This window comes from Magnolia sinica, chromosome 15, assembly GCF_029962835.1.
Source record: "Magnolia sinica isolate HGM2019 chromosome 15, MsV1, whole genome shotgun sequence".
Taxonomy (NCBI): Eukaryota; Viridiplantae; Streptophyta; class Magnoliopsida; order Magnoliales; family Magnoliaceae; genus Magnolia; species Magnolia sinica.
Genome location: NC_080587.1, coordinates 8,187,647 through 8,208,423, shown reverse-complemented (window position 1 = coordinate 8,208,423; position 20,777 = coordinate 8,187,647). Strand labels below are relative to the sequence as shown.

At 36.2% G+C, this 20,777-nt stretch overlaps 1 long non-coding RNA gene across 5 annotated transcripts; it reads left to right on the top strand.

Moving 5' to 3' along the window:
* The first annotated feature begins 412 nt into the window (after positions 1-412).
* Positions 413-19,179, top strand: LOC131227349 (uncharacterized). Of its 5 annotated transcripts, XR_009162218.1 has the most exons (10): positions 413-544; positions 1,124-1,337; positions 2,275-2,792; positions 2,885-4,275; positions 4,381-4,556; positions 4,646-4,785; positions 17,778-17,839; positions 18,063-18,159; positions 18,429-18,507; positions 18,604-19,179. It is a non-coding gene; the product is annotated as an uncharacterized LOC131227349 (long non-coding RNA). The 5 variants fall into 5 exon arrangements; XR_009162219.1 differs by having other exon boundaries at positions 1,124-1,255; positions 4,381-4,785; XR_009162220.1 differs by having other exon boundaries at positions 4,381-4,785; positions 18,080-18,159.
* The last annotated feature ends 1,598 nt before the right edge of the window (positions 19,180-20,777 follow it).

The following is a 20,777-nucleotide window of genomic DNA, read 5'->3' as shown; positions in this document are numbered from 1 at the left end:
ATGCAAATTGAAAACCTGTACGTGGCAAATATATTCTGTTAGGGCATTGTCAACCACCTCCTTTTTTGTTAGATGTGTTGTATGGTTACTGAATTGCTTTCTATGGTTGGCTGATTTATTTGGCAAACAGAACATTTAAGCACCATAATTTAATCAAGGAATGAAAGTGGGACTCAAGCAAATGAGATGGAGAAGGGGCCTAGCAGCACATGTGCTATCCTTGTACAGTTGTAGGAGAACGAGAAAAGGGCAGCTGGTGGTTGAACTAAAAATCAGGCCGGCCTGCTTATCACGTGAGCGACAAGCTTACATTGAATGTCAATCAATATTTATTTTCTTTGCAAACTTTCTATTTTTGTGTTACAAATGTGGTGCAACCAATGTAAGTGGAGTGTTTGCCATCCGAGTTGCAACTTAACAAACTTTGAATGTCTACAAATCTCTGGCTGTCACTATTTATAGAAGCGATGCGAGAAGAAGAAAGGTGATGATTGGCACAAGATAGTACACATCCCAGATATTCAGATTGGATAGCCATCCAATTGTAAGCATCACTTCTTGTTCATCCTTATCTTTGCTTTATAATATATGATTTTACCAAATACTGCCTTTAGAACTATGCTTACAATTGTATATGCTATTTGTCACTTGGGTTTGTTTTGTGAGAAAAATGGTCATAATATAGTATGAGTGTGATGGTTCTTATGCATGTATGACTCAAAATCAAATCATCCAAATTGTAGGCCCTACTTTAGATGTGTGATAAACCATAAGCTATATGGAACTGATGTCTGCTGTCCTAAGTGGCTGGTTGGTGGATATCTAATGCACAATTAAAATGAAAAAAAAAAAGGTTAATTTGGCATGTGGGCCTTGATCAACATCAAATACATGCATGGTTTTTGTTGTCTGTTAACAGAGGCTTCATGCTTGGCTGACATCTTTATCCTTTCTTCTTCACAACTTGTTATAGTTTTTAGCCATAGTGAAGCATTTATCATTTAACATATCTATTATAATACATTGACTTTATGAATGGAGGGCCAGTCGTTAGCATTATCTGACTTTGGTTCTGATGGTACATGTCTACTACTGATATATTCTTATTTATTTTGCAAGACAGCTTGAATTTTTTTGAAGAAAGAAGCGAGCTATAAACTGGGCATGCAGCTTAGGGGAGGGGAGAGGAGGAGAGATCAGGAGGGACCCTGAGGGACCCCTGAACTACTGTTGATCTACATGAAAGTCCAAAGATGTGAGTGAGCTGCATCATTCTTCCATGAAGCTTTCCTCTCCTCCCACTCATAACAATAAAGGCAAAATGAACAATACAAAAGGTTCGGTCTGCTCCCAAAATTCCTTTTTCCTTCATTAGTAAGATATTTTCATAGATACATTGACACTATTTTGTTGCATTGCTTTTTATGGAGCCATAACTTTTCTCCTAAATAAGGTTAAATGCCTTATTATTTCATTTTAATTTTTTTTTCTTGTTATGCAGTTAACTTCTTGGCCAGTCATGTATGATGGATGTAGGTTGGCCATAGCACGCATGCCAACTTAGGGTATGTGTTATAGACATGGGCAATCATCTGGTAGGGAACACTATCATCAAGCACTAACACAAACATTAGGCTGGTCGACTCATCAGATAAGCCGTGCATGTACATTGAATATGGACCACTGGTCATTTTTTCCAATGGTCCATTTTTATCATACAAGTGTGGCCTGCCTAGATAGTAGGCTAGTATGATTTTTGGGCTTGAGCATTAGCATAGTGTGCCTTTACCTATCATGCTCTGCTTCCTGTGCACCTCAAGCAGTGTTCATCTAATTGTATTCATTGTATGGGCTGTTTATGAAACATAATACAGATACATGTTTGCTAGGTGTTTCTATACTCAGCAGAGAACATTTCTCTGTAAACTGAAAAAATAACAAGAAGTTGATCACTCCTTTGTTATATTTATGCCAAAAAAAAAACAGAGAGAGAGAGAGAGAGAGAAGGTTCCCCAGTTTTGAGTGCAAGAAGCACAGTAGCACCCTTGTATAGTCATGGTTCTCCTTGTCTTTTCTACAATGTATTTGAATACTAGATTTTAATCTTACCTTTTAGATTCCATCGGATTGCTATAGTTTGCTAATTCACATCCAAGGCCTCTATGACAAAAATTGGCATTCTTTTCTTGTATTTTTCTTTATTATGAAGATAGTTTCCCAAAATGTGTTTTGGTTGAGTTCACTGATGAAGTAAATGAGGCATTGTATACGCAGCTGATGATAAGCAAAAAATATGATATGATGTTGGTGAGCCACAGTAGGCATCCATCTCTCTGTTCTAATATTAAAGGAATGGGCCAAAAGAGGGAAGCAATGATTGGCCGAGGACAGACAGCATCCCCACAGTGGAGAATGACCATAGAAAGATCTTTCCACATTGAAGAAAGCTCTCTTGACGTGCATTGGGTAACGATTGCATTTTCTCTTCATCTTTTTGTCCTATTCTCATATTCCATGCTTGGTTGCAATTGGAGCATTAATGCCAGGAACTTCCATTCGAATTGCATTTTTTAATGACATGTGTAAGTTCTCTTATATTTATCTAATATTGAACTGACTCACCAAGTTGTTCAAGTGTTGATATATCATCATGCAGGAACCAAACACTTAGAATGCCTTAAATGAGAAGCAACAATAGCCGGTGAATGCCAACACTAAGGATAGAAGCATCTATGAACAAGCTTATTTGTACATGAAAAGTTGAATCTATGGCAATGCTGCCCACACCCAATGTGAGTTGTAACCAAAATAAAATGCTTGTTATATATGTTCAACAGGCCTATTAGATATCCTTGGTGACCATCTTATGGACATGTCTTTGCAGAGCTTTCTCACCTATGGCCACAAGGAGGAGAGTACTACATCTTGAGGAACTATCTCTCTGCAGATTTAAACTCATTGAACGTGACCTTTTTGTCCCTGTTGGCATCTATCCGATTGAAAAATCTCATCAAGCTTCCCAAGTTCTGTTATGTCTGCTGGAAGGCAGTCTTCTGGCAAGGCCTATATGGATTTCAGTTAGATGATCTTTTCTACCACATGCAAAGTAAAACTATAGAGAAATGCTAAGGCGATTCGTGTGCAGGCAGACGGAAGAGGCAGAGATTCAAGTCACATATGTGCGAGATCCAAGCTGTTCATTAGTATATATTTTCTCATTTTACCAAAAAGGAAAAGAAAATTATTGCTAGAGAGTATCTTGAGTTTTACTAATTAACTCAGGAGAATACTCGGATCGTTAGCTTGTAAAAGTGGTGTCCATGGCTTAGTTATCCGAAACGATTTGTTTATTGAGCCCCACCATGGAAGGATCCTTCAAGATCTTGACTAGTTATAGGGAAACTTTTTTTTTTCCCCATATAGAAGTTTTTAGTATCAACCAATCCTCTATCTACCCATACTTCATTAGTGTTCAGGGTTTCCTTTCATTTTGATTATTTTCAAAATATATATGTTTATATTTTCTAGAAACCTGCATTATTTGACACCCATGTCTGACACATGTTGTTGTTCTATTTTCTTCTTACGTCTGGCAACGTTTATATACATTTTGTTTAGGTCATAGTTTTGCTACTAGAATACATTTTCCTGTTTCTTATGTATATGGTGTTTGGAACCAAGAGAGAATATATGTTTTAAAAACATACTCTTATTGACTCGCATTATTAAATGCCATGGTAGAGACGTTTCTTTACTTTTTGGTAAAATGTATATTGGTGAAATATCATGCTCTCTTCTCCACGCACAGACACACACACACACACACACACAAAAACACAATATGCACGCCAATGTGGCGATAACTGTGGATGTCTATCAGCTTGTTTTTATTAGGATATCTATTCTTGGTTCCAAATTGATCTTATATGAGCTATTTCTAATAAAACAACTTTCATATGTCATTATACATCTGCACAGATATGTGGGAGTGGTGGGTTTTCCAGGACCTTGTTTCTACTTATTTCCTTGTCCAAAAAAAAGACACTGCTGTCCATGTCCAAAATAGGTATACATATGCATGTTGACGTTGCAGTGTCGCAACATTGCTTTCCGGTTATATTGACTGCCCCTCTTTAAATCCTGTATTTTTAAAAATGTGTAAGATTTGTTCTAATGGAATGCTTTACTCTTTTTACTCTTTTATGCTTGTCTTCTTTCAGTGATTTGAGTAGTCCTTGATATTCGGGGATTAAGTACCCGAGAAAGTGCAAAAAGGTGACATGTTTATCTTATTTGCAACAAGCAACATAATTGTTATCATTTAATTGTCCAATGAAATGCATTCATGAATATTGAAATATTTTCAGTTACTTGCAACAGGAATGATAGAATTCTGAAAATAAGATCAAGATTGTGCTTTCTTGACCATCAGGAGTATACATATGTTGGTGTGTTTTATATAGTCCTTTGCTTCTTATTTTCTCTTATGATTCCTTGCCTAATGTTGTGGTTGTGTGGATCTCTTGACTGGCAATTCTGCAGAAATCATTCAGAAGGTAGGATCACAAGATTAATGTAAAATCTTTTTTCTGATGAAAGGTAGAGTTATATTTAATCACTAACCCAAGAGGCATGCTACTTGCAGGCATGCATCTGCAGATGCGCAATACAACTGTCTCACGTAAAGTCAAAACTTGAAACACATGTTGGTGATCCAAGCCCTTCATCACACTGGCGTCATGATGAATGTGTCTTCACTTATTATCAGTTTTGCCCATTCATCAGGTGAGCCACACTTATATTGAGAAAGTGGATGCTTAAAAGATTGATAAGATGATAACTAATGGTACATGAGTGGACCACTAATTCACCAAATTAGTGGACTGACCGAACTTTTACACTAGGACACACTACGTGAAAAATGGAAAAAAAGGACAGATTTAGAGACGGTCCTGGACCGTCTCTAAAATTGCTTGGTTTAAAGACGCTTTAGAGACGGCCATAAACCGTCTCTAAAATTTTAGACGGCCCCTGACCGTCCTTAATATTGTCTTCAAAATTTGAACGTCCTCAAATCATTTAAGACGGTCATTGACCGTCTTATATGGGTCATCTGAGACGGTCATTGGCCGTCCGCATTAGAGACGGTCTTTGACCGTCTTATATGCGGTCATCTGAGACGGTCATTGGCCGTCTCTATTAGAGACGGTCATAGGCCGTCTTTTACTTGTAATATGAGACTGTCAAAGACCGTCTCTATTAGAGACGGTTCTTAGCCGTCTTATAGCCCTGTCAAAGACCATCTTTATTAGAGACTGTCAAAGACTCTCTATGGGAGACTGTCAAAGACCGTCTCTATTAGAGACGGTCCTAAACCGTCATATAGCTCTGTCAAAGACCGTCTCTAATGCTGAGGTCAAAAATTAAGAAGCTTAAAAAAATTATGAATTTCGAAAAAAAAAGTTAAGAAGCTTAGAAAAATAATTAACAATGTTTAAGAAAATTTTAAATTTTGAAAAAAAAACTGTAATTTTATAAAAATTTAGATTTTGAAAAAAAAAATTAAGAACTTTGAATAATGTTGATAATTTTGAAAAAAAAAATTCGATAAAAAAATGATATTTTAAAAAGAAAATTTAAAAAATTAAACAAAATTGTGAAAAAATTGACAAATTGTAAAAATATATATATTTTAAAAAAGAAAACTAAATTTTGTAAAAAAAAAATGTTAAATTTATTTATAATAAAAATGATATTTAATTAAAAGAGTAAAAAATATATATATATATATATACACTTTGAAAAAAAAGAAGTTAAATTTATATGTGAAAAATAAAATTACTAAATTATTAGGCACATCCACTAATTGAACCTTTAATCGTTTTTAGACAATCTAATCAGTTCAAATTGAAGAGTAAATAACTTCAGATGTTTAAATCAAATTTCACTGAAATTGTTGATCAATCTTGCATGCCCATTATCTTTCTCATATGTAGCTTGATTGAGGCAAGTAACTAGTTAAATTGAGAGTATTGATAGTAAAATAGAGTGAATGGACTATACATGTAAAATGGGCCAAATATTCTGGTTAAAATTGTGACCCAACTTACAGACCTCGTGAGAACCTAAGAATTGATGTTAGTAAGTTTTGTGGGCCCCATCATGATGTGTGTCGAACATCAACACCGTGGATTTGATGTGTCCCCTTTAGGTTATGAGATATGTCAAAAATTATCAGTAAACGAAAATCAAGTGAGCCATACCATTTAAAACTATGTGAAGACATCCTAAAAAATATAAAAGCACTTGGTAGGGCCCACATGAGTTTTGGATGCGGTTGAAACTTGATCTGACCCCTCATCCAAGTGGGACACACATAATGAGTGGGTTGGATATGTGAATCACATTTAGGCACGCCAATATATGATTATGAATGTTTAAGGAATCATTTCTCTACTACATATAAGTGAGTTACTCGTTACCTTTACCAGAGTAAACTGTGGGGTTCACCGTTATTTATTTATTTTATCCACTCCATTCATCCATGTTAACAGATAATTTGAGGTCTAAAGAACAAAAAGGAAGCATATCCAAAGCTTAAGTGGACCGCACCACAGGAAATAGTGTGATTGAACCTCTACCATTTAAAATTTCTTAGAGGCCATAGAAGTTTTAGATCAAGCTGATGTTTGCATTTTCTATTTATTTATATATTTTTGATATTATGAACAACCTTTAACTGTTTTTGGACAATCTGATTAGTCCGAACATGAAGAGTAAATAACTTCATATGTTTAAATCAAAATTCACTCAAATTGTTGATCAATCTTGTTTGCCCAATATCTTTCTCATATGTAGTATGATCGAGGCGAGTAACTAGTCAAATTAAGGGTAATGATCAGTAAAATAGAGTGAATGGACAGAGTCGATATATATAAAATATATCAAGGTGGGCCCTACACGGTTAGAGTAACACCCACGAAGGAGTTACCTAAATAATGAAATGGTATTATAAAAGGTCACCTCATGGGAACTTCCCATGAAGTTAATCTGTGCGCCCAACCATGATGTGTGTAGAACATCAACACCATGCATTTGATGTGTTCCCTTTAAGTCCAAAAATCAGTTGTATACAAAACTCAGGTGGGCCATAGCATGTAAAATTATGCGAAGACATCCCTAAAACATATAATAGCATTTGGTGGGACACACATAATGAGTGGGTTGGATATGTGAATCACATTTAGTCAAGCCCAATATATGATTATGAATGTTTTAAGGAAACCCCTCCCCACTCCATTTAGGTGAGTTACAAATTACCCTTAGCATATTGAGTAAATTCTGTGCGGTCCACCATTATTTATTTATTTTATCCACTCCGTTCATCCATGTTAACAGATAATTTGAAGTCTAAAGAACAAAAACAAAGCATATCCAAAGCTCAAGTGGACCACACCACAAGAAATAGTGTGATTGAACCTCTACCATTGAAAATTTTTGGAGGCCATAGAAGTTTTGGATCAAGCTGATGTTTGTGTTTTCTCTTCATTCATATCTTTTTGATATTATGAACAGGTTGGATGACAAATAAACATTATTGTGGGCCCAAGGAAGGTAATAACGGTGGAAATCATTATTTCACATTGTTTCGTGTGGCATGGTTCACTTAAGTTTTGGATTTACCAAAAATTTGGGATCAACCCACATCGTTCATCCATTTTTCGAGATCATTTTAGAGAATTATCCAAAAATGAATCATATCCAAAGATTAAATGGACCGCACCACAAATAAGGGGAACGGATTGGCTACTCCTTCGGACACCGGCCAATGGTTGGTGGTTGGTGCTCTATGGGCCCCACCATGATGTATGTGTTTAATCCATGTCATCCATCTATTTTTAAAAATCATCTTACGGCATGAGACCAAAAATGAGGTATATCCCAATCTGAAATGGACCACATTACAGGAAACAATGTCGAATGAGCGTGAACCATTAAAAATATTCTGGAGGCCATAAAAGTTTTGGATTGAGATGATTTTCGTTTTTCCCTTCATCTAGGCTTGTATGACCTAATAAACAAATTGGATGTCAAATAAACAGTACAGTGGGCCTTAGGAGGATTTTAGTGATGGATATCCAATCACTATTATTTTCATGGGGTGTGGTCCACCTGAGATTTATATCAAGCTCATTCTTAGGGATCAACCCTAAAATGACGTTAAGAAATGGATGGATGGCGGGGATAAAACATATACATCATGGTGGGACCCATAGAGCCTACCAGATTCAAAGCTCAACGCTACCGGATCCAAAGCTCAACCGGTTGGTTTTTTATTGTACAGTGACAATGTGTGAGTTTTGTATTTGATGTAAAATGGTGGTGACTCATTCAGAACAATGGTGGCAATGAGATGGTGTTATCCAGACCATCTAAATGATGGGTCTAGTTGTAAATGGCTAATATTTATACTTTTTTCCTATAGAAGACTATCTTAATCATCTGTAAATGGTCCATTATATGTACGGCTTTTAATATAGTTTATTTTATAAATGATGAAAAACTCACAACTGTTGGATTTGAAAGTTACATTCATTTTAGAAGAGGATTTCCGAATCCATCTTCCAAATCCATCTTCCAAGTAGAGGAGGCCGCGCCTCCCTTCAAACAAAATTCGTTGGAATTCCTGTTTAGACATTCATTTACGTTGCCAGGAATTTGCGATCGGGAGATTTTCAGGTACCTCGTTTCGATTTCCTCCTCTTTTTCTTTCTATGATTTATCATAATAGAAGAAAATCTCTGCATTTTGGTGTAAATTTTCCGAAGCAGCGATTTTTGGGGTTTCATAAACGCCATTTGATTTTTCCACGGTTTTTGCATTTTCTTTCTTCCAAATTTTTTGGTTTTCTCGAGTTTTTTTCCGTTTGAATGTCTCAAGGTCAAGACCCTAGCAGGTTTGGCTATGATTGATGAGGGGGAGCTTGATTGGAAAATAGTTGCAATATCGTTGGACGATCCGAGAGCTTCGCTCGTGAACGATGTTGCTGATGTTGAGAAACATTTTCCGGTATGAAATATTATCATTATTTTCTCCTTTGATAGTAGGTATTTTACAGATGTTGGATTAGTTATAATGTTGTGTCCTTTCTGGATTTTGGAGACAATATTGGATTTGTAATCATTTCCAGATATCTGTGAGCATAGCCCACATGGGATGTATGCCAAATGTGGACGGGAGCTTGTTTACCGGCAGATGAGAAATGATTGAGATTGGACCCAGCACTTTATCATTGCATTCTTATGGAGCAGATTTTGAGGATTGGGGTGTTTAGCCCATCTTATCATGTCAATTTTGTGGAATACATGGGCTCTGCTTCTGCGAAATGCAGATGTCCTCGTTGGATGATAGCAGTGAGACCACTCTGGGTCTCCTGGTGGATGGTCAGATGGTCCTGCATCATTAATGCTTTTTAATTTTTGAGGATGGAGATTGAAGTGGCATAATCCATATATCGTATTTGCAAATGTTTGATCATTGTGCGCTAATGCATAAGACTCCTTCACTTTGATTATATGGATAGATATTTTATTTCAATGAATGTTGACTTCATTTTCTTCTCATATGATTTTTTCAGCTTTCCTGCTATGTAGAAATTGTACTGATGCCACCATCATATGATAAAATGAAGATTCAACATTGTATTGTCATTTGTCATCTCTAGTGATGCACTAAATCAGTACTCACATGGAATGTATCATCTAATACACGCTGACATGTCTCATTTTGGAGTTTGCTGATACATGTCTGGAGACTGCTGCTTATTTCTTATGATGTGGTTTGAACCATGAAAAACTTTGTTCAAAGTAGGTGAGATACATTCAATGGTCATTTTCATTCACAACTTGGAATTATCCTCTGGCCCTTGATTTCATCTATTAGTTTGCTTTGATGCAGGGAACTCTCACTGCAATTCGGGACTGGTTTAGAGATTACAAGATTCCAGATGGAAAGCCTGCTAATAAATTTGGTCTTGGCAATAAGGTGGCCAGCAAGGTATATCTACTTTTGGTTCTGTTGTAGCTTTCGAGCTTTTCAATATTTGGGAAGTCAACTTACCATGTCAGCGGAACAATTACATTCACAAAATGTTGATTACTTGGTTTGAACTTTAGGCCAATCCATGTCGGCGGGACAATTACATTTAGTCATGTGATTAGCTAGATTTCCATTAGCTGGCCATTAATTTTGACTTATGGCCTGCCCAATGAGTAGATTGGCCCAATTTCTATAACAAGTTTCATGGTATGTGACTCACCTTTTGCATGTATTGAATATTTTGCAAATGCAACTCTGGTGGGAAAAAATGCAGAATGTGAAAGTTCATATATAGTTGCTGTATGTGATGATTTTGTGAACGCAACTCTGCCCTCCAATCATGTGCAAGGTATGTGCTACCCTCCAAACATCTAGATGGTCTTGACTGACATACATGAATGCTAAATGCACCATTTAAGAAACAGTGGATAGCATATATACAACTATGCTATTTTGAAGGATTGCAAAAGTCACATCCTTTTTTTTTTTTTTTTGAATGCAATAGTTGTGATTTTTTACATTCACTAGATTGAATCTGAAATGGTTTTTTATGTTTTAATTTTATTGTGATTTTCATTTGTTCTTGCATTAATGAATGGAATGTTGCTTTTCAGATTCTTTTCATTGAATCCGGATTATTTTTTTTTAAAATTTTAATTTGTTGAATTTATTTATTTTGGGTTAAATGAGAGAATAGCAACATTCTTCTTTTTCTTTTTCTTTTTGATGAGTAGACCAACCTATAAGGTAAGAGGCCAACATCATGGCCCCAACACCCATCCACCCCTTCCAACAGGTGCACCCGGCCCCATCAATTCTTTTAGATGTACAAAATATCAATTTCTCTCAAATCATCAGGTGGGCCACACAAATTCTTATTTGTTTGGGTGGCATATAATTGGATCTTTACAATGGATTGCCGATCTAATGATCCCATCAGCCTCAATTTTGAGCCATGAAATCTACCAAGTGGGGTTTAACTGATGAGTGATTCTAATCTTAAATAAGTATTCTTAGCTTACAAGTGTAAGCTTAGGGCACTTTTAAATTATATTCCTGGGAGTCATTCTCATTCTATAGTTTGAAAAGAAGAAAGACAGTTGGGTCCGCATTAGCATTCCCCAGTGCAACAGCAATCACTTTCTTTTTCTAATTTTTGTATCTAATTTTGACTTTCTAGGCCCTAAAACAAGATTCGAGGTGCCGTCAACAATGCTAACAGAATCCTCCAGGTCAGATTATTGATTGGACCTGATTTTATTTAAATGATCTTGATAATCCATTTTATTTAAATAAGCAGACTCGGATGTGCGTCGGAGCTATCCGGATGTTGAGCAGGGGGTCCGTGAAAGGTGAGAATTGCTGTTATGACCATGATGAAGCTGTCCATTTCCTATGGACAACATTGGAGTGGCTTGGCCATTTGGACAGGCCATATTTATGTATTTACTCGAAATTGATGGAGTAGACCCGGATGTGCGTCGGAGCTATTCGGATGTTGAGCGGGGGTCCCTCAAAGATGGGAATCGCTGTTATGACCATGATGAAGCTGTCCATTTCCTATGGACAGCATTGGAGGGGCCTGGCCATTTGGACAAGCCGTGTTTATGTATTTGATCGAAATTAATGGAGCAGACCCGGATGTGCGTCGGAGCTATTCGGAAGAGCGGGGTTCCCTGGAAAGAGGGAACCGCTATTATGACCATGATGAAGCTGTCCATTTTTTATGGACAGCATTGGAAGGGCTTGGCATTTGTGTCGGATGACCGTGTTTATATCTATATTTGCTTTGCAGGGACCATACCCTTAACCTAAACCAAAACCTATGACCTAAAACCTTAACCTATAACCTAAACCTCAACCTTACCTAAACCTAAACCTTAACTTAAAACCTAAACCTAAACCTACACTTAATCTTAATCTTAACTCCCTAACCTAAACCTATACCTAAACTTGAAAACCCCAACATAAACCCAATCTCGAACCCGAACCTAAACCTTAACCTTAACCTATTCTCAATTCCCTAAACCTATATCTTATAACCTAAACCTAAACCTAAACCTTAACCTATGCCTATAACCTTAACCTAAACCTAAACCTAAACCTATAACCTTAACCTAAAACCTAAACCTATAACCTAAACCTAAATCAAAACATATAACAAAAACCAAAACCAAAACCTATATCCTAAACCCAAATGCATTCTCAAATCCTATAACCCATAATCTAAACCTAAACCTAAACCTATAACCTATAACCAAAACCAAAACCTGTAACCTAAACCAAAGCCAAAACCTATAGCCTAAACCCGAACCCATTCTCAAATCCAAAAACCTATAACCTAAACCGTTAACCTATAACCTAAATCAAAACCTAAAACAAACCTAAACCTTAAACCAAAACCTAAAACCTAAACCTATAATCTATAACTTTAATCAAAACATATAATCAAAACCAAATCCCAAAACCCAAACCTAAACCTAGAACCTAAACCTAAACCTATAACCTAAACTCAAATCCCTAAAACTAAAACTAAACCTAATCCTATAACCTAAACTCAAATCCCTAAACCTTAACTTATAACCCAACCTCTTATAACCTAAAACTATTCTCAAATCCCAAAACCTATAACCTAAACCGAACCTTTCCCTAAACATATAACCTAAACTCAATTCCCTAAACCTAAACCTAGACCTAAACCTAACCTATTCTTAATTCCCTAAACCTATATCTTATAACCTAAACCTAAACCTAAACCTAAACCTAAACCTATAACCTATAACTTTAACCTAAACCTAAACTTAAACCTGTAACCTATAACCTAAACCTAAACCGAAAACCTAAATGTATTCTCAAATCCCTAAACCTAAACCTACACCTAATCCTAATCTCAACTCGCTAACCTAAACCTAAACCTAAACTTGAAAATCCAAACCTAAATCCGATTTCGAACCCGAACCCGATTTCCTAAACCTAAACCTTAACCTATTCTCAATTCCCTAAACCTATAGCTTATAACCTAAACCGAAACCTAAACCTAAACCTAAACCTAAACCTATAACCTATAACCTAAACATAAACCTAAAACCTAAATATATTCTCACATCCCTAAACCTAAACCTACACTTAATCCTAATCTCAACTCCCTAATCTAAACCTAAACCTAAACTTGAAAACCCAAACCTAAATTTGATCCTCAACCCGAACCCGATTTCCTAAACCTAAACCTCAACCTATTGTCAATTCCCTAAACCTTAACCCATAACCTAACCTAAACCTAAATCTATAACCTAAACCTAAACCTAAACCTATAACCTAAGTGTATTCTCAAATCCTTAAACCTAAACCTACATCTAATCCTAATCTCAACTCCTTAACCTAAACCTAAACCCGATCCCGATTTCCTAAACCTAAACATTAACCTATTATCAATTCCCTAAACCTAAACCTAAACCATAACCTAAACCTAAACCTATAACCTATAACCTTAACCTAAACCTAAACTTAAACCCGTAACCTATAACCTAAACCTAAACCCAAAACCTAAATGTATTCTCAAATCCCTAAACCTAAACCTACACCTAATCCTAATATCAACTCCCTAACCTAAACCTAAACCTAAACTTGAAAACCCAAACCTAAACTCGATCCTGAACCCGAACCCGATTTCCTAAACCTAAACCTCAACCTATTCTCAATTCCCTAAACCTTAACCTATAACCTAACCTAAACCTAAATCTATAACCTAAACCTACACCTAATCCTAATCTCAACTTCCTAACCTAAACCTAAACCCGATCTCGAACCCGAACTCGATTTTCTAAACCTAAACATTAACCTATTCTCAATTCTCTAAACCTATATCTTATAACCTAAACCTAAACCTAAACCTTAACCTTAACCTAAACCTAAACCTAAACCTATAACCTATAACTTTAACCTAAACCTAAACCTAAACCTGTAACCTATAACCTAAACCTAAACCTAAAACCTAAATGTATTCTCAAATGTTTAAACCTAAACCTACACCTAATCCTAATCTCAACTCTCTAACCTAAACCTAAACTTAAACTTGAAAGCCCAAACTTAAACCCAATCCCGAACCCGAACCCGATTTCCTAAACTTAAACCTTAACCTTTTCTCAATTCCCTAACCTATATCTTATAACCTAAACCTAAGCCTAAACCTAAACCTTAACCTAAACCTAAACCTAAACCTGTAACCTATAACCTAAACCTAAACCTAAAACCTAAATGTATTCTGAAATCCCTAAATCTAAACCTACACCTAATCCTAATCTTAACTCCCTAACCTAAACCTAAACCTAAACTTGAAAACCAAAACCTAAACCCGATCCCGAACCCTAACCCGATTTCTTAAACCTAAACCTTAACCTATTCTCAATTCCCTAAACCTATAGCTTATAACCTAAACCTAAACCTGTAACCTACACCTAAAACCTAAATGTATTCTTAAATCCCTAAACCTAAACCTACACCTAATCCTAATCTCAACTGCCTACCCTAAACCTAAACCCGATCCTAAACCTGAACCCGATTTCCTAAACCTAAACCTTAACTTATTCTCAATTCCCTAAACCTATTGCTTATAACCTAAACTGAAACCTAAACCTATACCTAAACCTAAACCTAAACCTATAACATATAACTTAAACATAAACTTAAAACTTAAATGTATTCTCAAATCTCTAAACCTAAACCTACACATAATCCTAATCTCAACTCCCTAACCTAAACCTAAACCCAAACTTGAAAACCCAAACTTAAACCTGATCCCGAACCCGAACCCGATTTCTTAAACCTAAACCTAAATGTATTCTCAAATCCCTAAATCTAAACCAACACCTAATCCTAATCTCAACTCCCTAACCTAAACCTAAACTTAAACTTGAAAACCCAAACCAAAACCCGATCCCGAATCCGAACCCGATTTCCTAATCCTAAACCTTAACCTATTCTCAATTTCCTAAACCTAAACCTATAACCTATAACCTTAACCTAAACCTAAACCTAAACCTGTAACCTATAACCTAAACCTAAACCTAACACCTAAATGTATTCTCAAATCCCTAAACCCAAACCTACACCTAATCCTAATCTCAACTCCCTAGCCTAAACCTAAACTTGAAAACCCAAACCTAAACCCGATCTCGAACCAGAACCTGATTTCCTAAACCTAAACCTTAACCTATTCTCAATTCTCTAAACCTATAGCTTATAACCTATACCTAAACCTAAACCTATAACATATAACCCAAACATAAACCTAAAACCTAATATATTCTCAAATCCCTAAACCTAAACCTACACCTAATCCTAATCTCAACTGCCTAACCTAAACCTAAACCTAAACTTGAAAATCCAAACCTAAACCCGATCCCAAACCCGAACTCGATTTCTGAAACTTAAACCTTAACCTATTCTCAATTCCCTAAACCTATAGCTTATAACCTAAACCTAAACCTAAACCTAAACCTAAACCTAAACTTAAACTTTAACCTAAACCAATAACCTATAACCTAAACCTAAACCTAAAACCTAAATGTATTCTTAAATCCCTAATCCTAAACTTACACCTAATCCTAATCTCAACTTCTTAACCTAAACCTAAACCTCAACTTGAAAATCCAAACCTAAACCCGATCCTGAACCCGTACCCAATTTCCTAAACCTAAACATTAACATATTCTCAATTCCTTAAACCTATAGCTTATGACCTAAACCTAAAGCTTAACCTAAAGCTTAACCTAAACCTAAACCTATAACCTAGAACCTAAGCCTAAACCTAAAACCTAAATGTATTCTCAAATCCCTAAACCTAAACCTAAACCTACACCTAATCCTAATCTCAACTCCCTAACCTAAACTTGAAAACCCAAACCCAAACCCGATCCCAAACCCGATTTCCTAAACCTAAACCTTAACCTATAACCTAACCTAAACCTAAACCTATAACCTAAACATAAGCCTAAAACCTAAACCTAAACTTAAAATCGAAATGTATTCTCAAATCCCTAAACCTAAACCTACACCTAATCCTAATCTCAACTCCCTAACCCAAACCTAAACCTAAACCTAAACTTGAAAACCCAAACCTAAACCCGATCCCGAACCCGAACCCGATTTCCTAAATCCAAACCTTAACCTATAACCTAACATAAACCTAAACCTATTACCTGCACTTATAACCTAAACCTATAATCTAAACATAAGCCTAAAACCTAAACCTAAACTTGATAACCCAAACCTAAACCTGATCCCGAACTCGGACCCGATTTCCTAAACCTAAACCTTAACCTTAACCTATTCTCAATTCCCTAAAGGTATAACCTATATACTATAACCTATAACTAAAACCTAAACCTTAACTTAAACCTATAACCTAAGCCTAAACCTAAACCTAAACCAAAACCTATAACCTTAATGTTAACCTATAACCTAAAACCTAAACCTAAAACTTAAAACCTAAACCTAAACCTGTTTTAATGATCAGTTTTATTTTTAAAAAGTGCCCACTTTTTTGGAAGAAGTTTATGCAATTTTTCATGATTCTGAATTATAATGTTTTGTTGATTTAATATTTTTTTTTTCAGGTGAAAGACACAAAAAGAAAATTGTTGCTGATTTTTTTTCTTTTTTTATTTATGATGTTAAACTTATATGTATTTATGTGTGGATGAATGTAATGTGGATAAGATTGCTTGTGTTTAGATGGATGTAGTTTATGTTTGGATGAATGTAGTTTATATTGGATTTATGTGGTTTGGGTTGTTTAGATGGATGTGAATGTGAATATGATGAAATATATTATATAACAGGTGTATATTAGGAAGAATATGATGAAATATATTGTAACAGGTGATCTTCTCAAATTCTCAAAAAGGACGGTTCATGACAGTCCTTGTAAAGGACGGTCTATGGCCGTCCTTTGAAGGCTCATAAGAGACGGTCCATAACAGTCCTTTTTAAGGACGGTCCATGACCGTCCTTTTAAAAGACGGTCTATGGCCGTCCTTTGAAGGCTTATCAGAGACGGTCTATAGCCGTCCTTTGAAGACTCATCAGAGACGGTCGACGACAGTCTTTTTTAAGGACGGTCGATGGCCGTCCTTTAAAATCTTATAGGGGACGGTCCAAGACCGTCCTTTTTAAGGACGGTTCAGGACCGTCCTTTTTTGGGACGGTCCATGACCGTCTTTTTTTTCATCAATAAAAATGACGGTTTTCGACCGTCCTTTAAGTAATACGACACGTCAAAATTTGACGGCCCTTGCGACGGTCCATGACCGTCCTTTTTGGCCATTTGAGACGGTTTTGGACCGTCCTTTTTTCGCAGTTTTGGCGTAGTGACACTTTCACCAATGGGTAGACCTCATGAATGGAATGGTTCTCATATGCATATGCCACACTGGCACACGTGAGGGTCCTTATATTTGTCCTCTGTAGAAATGCATCCACAAGAAGGACTAACTCCTTCAAATGTAAAATTTCTATCCACTTGCTAGTGTTTTCAATCCTATGTTTACTTTATTTATGTAATATCTCCACAACAGCCAAAGAACTGGGGTATGTTCATGGGAATGTATCTACTGATGTATTGTAAACATAACATTCTCTAGAAGCTCAGTTAACAGTTATAGCATCATTGATATGTGCAGGATTTGCGAAATTGGTTACAGCTTTTGCAAGAAATGGTCACAGATGAGAAGTATAGATTGAGGTGGAGTTTTGTCTATAGCTATAGTTTCTTGGTCTTCAGAGTTGTGGCATTGTTTGTGTTTGTATTTCATGCATACAAGCGAACACTTGTAGCCTGCATGTTTGTGTGAGCATGAAGTGTTTTTTACCGACCATCCCTTATCTACTTGGCATAAGAAAAGAATAATGAAACTTTGCATGGTCTTGCATTTTTAATTTTAACTTTAATTTATTTATTTTGGCAGCTGTTGAACCGTGTCAGGAAATGTCAATAGTGCAGCCCAATTCAGAGTAATGGAAGAATCTCTGATGAAATCTCTTTATTCACATTGAGAACACTAGGTAATTCTGCTTTCTTTGTTTTCAAGATCTGTATGCTATAGCTCGCACTGGGACAAAGGCTAAAAAGATTATGATGATAATATATTTGTGAGCCTTTGCATCTCCTTGTATTAGATTCTCCATAATCAAAATGGAGAACAATCTATTTATACAAAGATATGCATCATTCCTTCCCATCAAGGCTATAGGATCTATTGGTTTTGATTTTATAGTCACTCAAATGGTAATATTAGTAGAAATAGTTCTGAAATATTTAGCAGCATCTACAGAGACATCACTGTTGGCAGTTAACTAATCATGGCAATATATGGGAGCTAGTGAAGATCTCAACTTTTCGATGGCTCAATGGTACATGCATGGTTTTCTTAGTTTACATGAATAATGACTAATTCATTCATAGTTTGGGGGTAAAATATTTAATCCAAAGTAATTGTTATGTTGCAGAGATGCCACATACTTGAAGTTTCAGATACATGTTGAATCTTGATCTCCAATCTTCCTATCAATAACCCAGCTACAATTTTGCACCTTCCAACAAAATACCATTCTATGAACGGATTCGACCAAACTTCCATGATCCATCCCATACAATAGCTTGGATTTGAGAAGCCAGACCTGGTACCTTTCATCCCTTCCATGTTCAAGTATTTGAGGGAAAGGGGGATGCAAGTCGAAGTAAAGGTTGTCTACATTGCAATTGAGGCTCTGTGGCTTCATACATTCATGGATGTGGCCCACTAGACTGCATGGACAAACGATCAAGACCACCATCCATCTGCTCGCCCCTACCATTGTGGGTGATTGTACAGAAGACGGAGAATCCGATCTACCTTATTTCAGTTGCAGTCAGATTATGAAGACCAGCATATACACACACCTACTGTTTGTGGGTGATTGTACAAAAAACATGTGGATAGGAGAATCCTAGCTGCCCAATTTTCTCTGTTGAATGTGATATTTATACAGTTTGTACAAAAAAAGGCTGATTTTTGTCATCACCTGTTTGCTTGAAGGCTCTTATTCAGACGGATCCAATTGATGCGATATTTATACAATTGCCTGTCACCATAGGGCTTATAAGATTAACATACCAGATGATACACCCATGAGCCATGCAGGCCCAATCAAGCAGTAGACCTGAGGTAAGGGCAGGCTCCAAATTGAAAATGAAGCAATAGGCCTCTCAAATTCTATGTCAAGGGTGGGAAATCTGGTGTTCAAACGGGATTCTTCAGATCGAGCATGGATGGTCCTCATTGCTTGCAAGTTTATCAGATGCTATGCTTCATGAGTAGGTTTCAGGAAGCAATGATCACTTTAGTAGCTGTTTGTAGCTCTATTTTTGTGTTGAGTTTAGAAGGCTAAAGTATAAATGGATGTTCAAGTAGAGGCAGAAATAGATATTGTATGTATTTTGGAATGCATGTAAAACAGATCCGTAGTCTGACTGTTATGCTTGTTACAAGTAATTATATTAGTTTCATGTGCTATGTTTATGTTAAGTAATTGATTGGCCATTGCATTTACTTTCTTTTTTTAAAATTGTTAATCTCTCCATTTAATCTTTTTTTCATACTGGTACTTTGAAATTTGCCGATTCAAAATAACTCCAACAAGAATTGCTAGTGGGCTGATGGCAGATTACAAGTCTCAAGAATTTAGAGGATCCAAGGTTAAGTCTCAATACCAATTTTGGTGGGCCCATGCCCTCCTCATCAGACTTATACATGTCAAGTAGCTTTTTCTCAGATTAATCACACCCATGGATCATTTTATTTTTTATTTTTGTGAAACCTTCTCCTAGATTAATCACACCCAAACAGAACGTTTGTTCCAATTACAAGGATATGTTTGTAGAACCTGGGGCCTTGTTTGGTAGACTAAAAATTAGTTCATCTCATTTTAGTTATCAGTAATTATGCATTAGAATTTGGAGATCGTGTTTTCTTATACATATTACTTTAGGAGTTGAGTGGTGTCATTTAGCTAACAAGATGTTCTCATCTCCTAACTTTGGTGGGCCCCACATGGTTAATGACTGTCTGGATCACTTTTTAAATTGTTGCGAGTTTTTTTAAACCATTGTTTATGTCTAGGTAATCAGACATTACTAACCGTATAATCGATTGTCCATAGTTCTGCATCAAAAACAGGATCATGATTACCCATTTATGTTGAATAGAAAGAGGCTACATATGAAACTGTTAGGATTGTTTGATTATTGAGGCTTTTTATCACCAAACAAATAACCAAAAAATCAAACAAGATGACCCCATCAAGCGACCAGTTTCAATCACAGTCACCATACATTGAGAAAGAGCTTCCTTTCCTATTGAAATATATATTTGGATCTCCTTGTTTTTTCATACCATGCCTTAAAATGAGCTGGAAAAACTGATGGATGGTGTGGATATACAACACACATCAAGGTAGGCCCCACGGTCAGGGAAATACCCACTACGGCCTTTTTAGATTGACCCATAGTCATTGACGCCACCTTTTTATGACTTTGGGTCAATGCTCTTGCTTGAAACTGAGGAAAGACGTGGGATGTTTATTGCGTGGCACCCAAAGAATATGTGGTAACCTCAAAATCAAACATGCTTACGTGGCAGGTG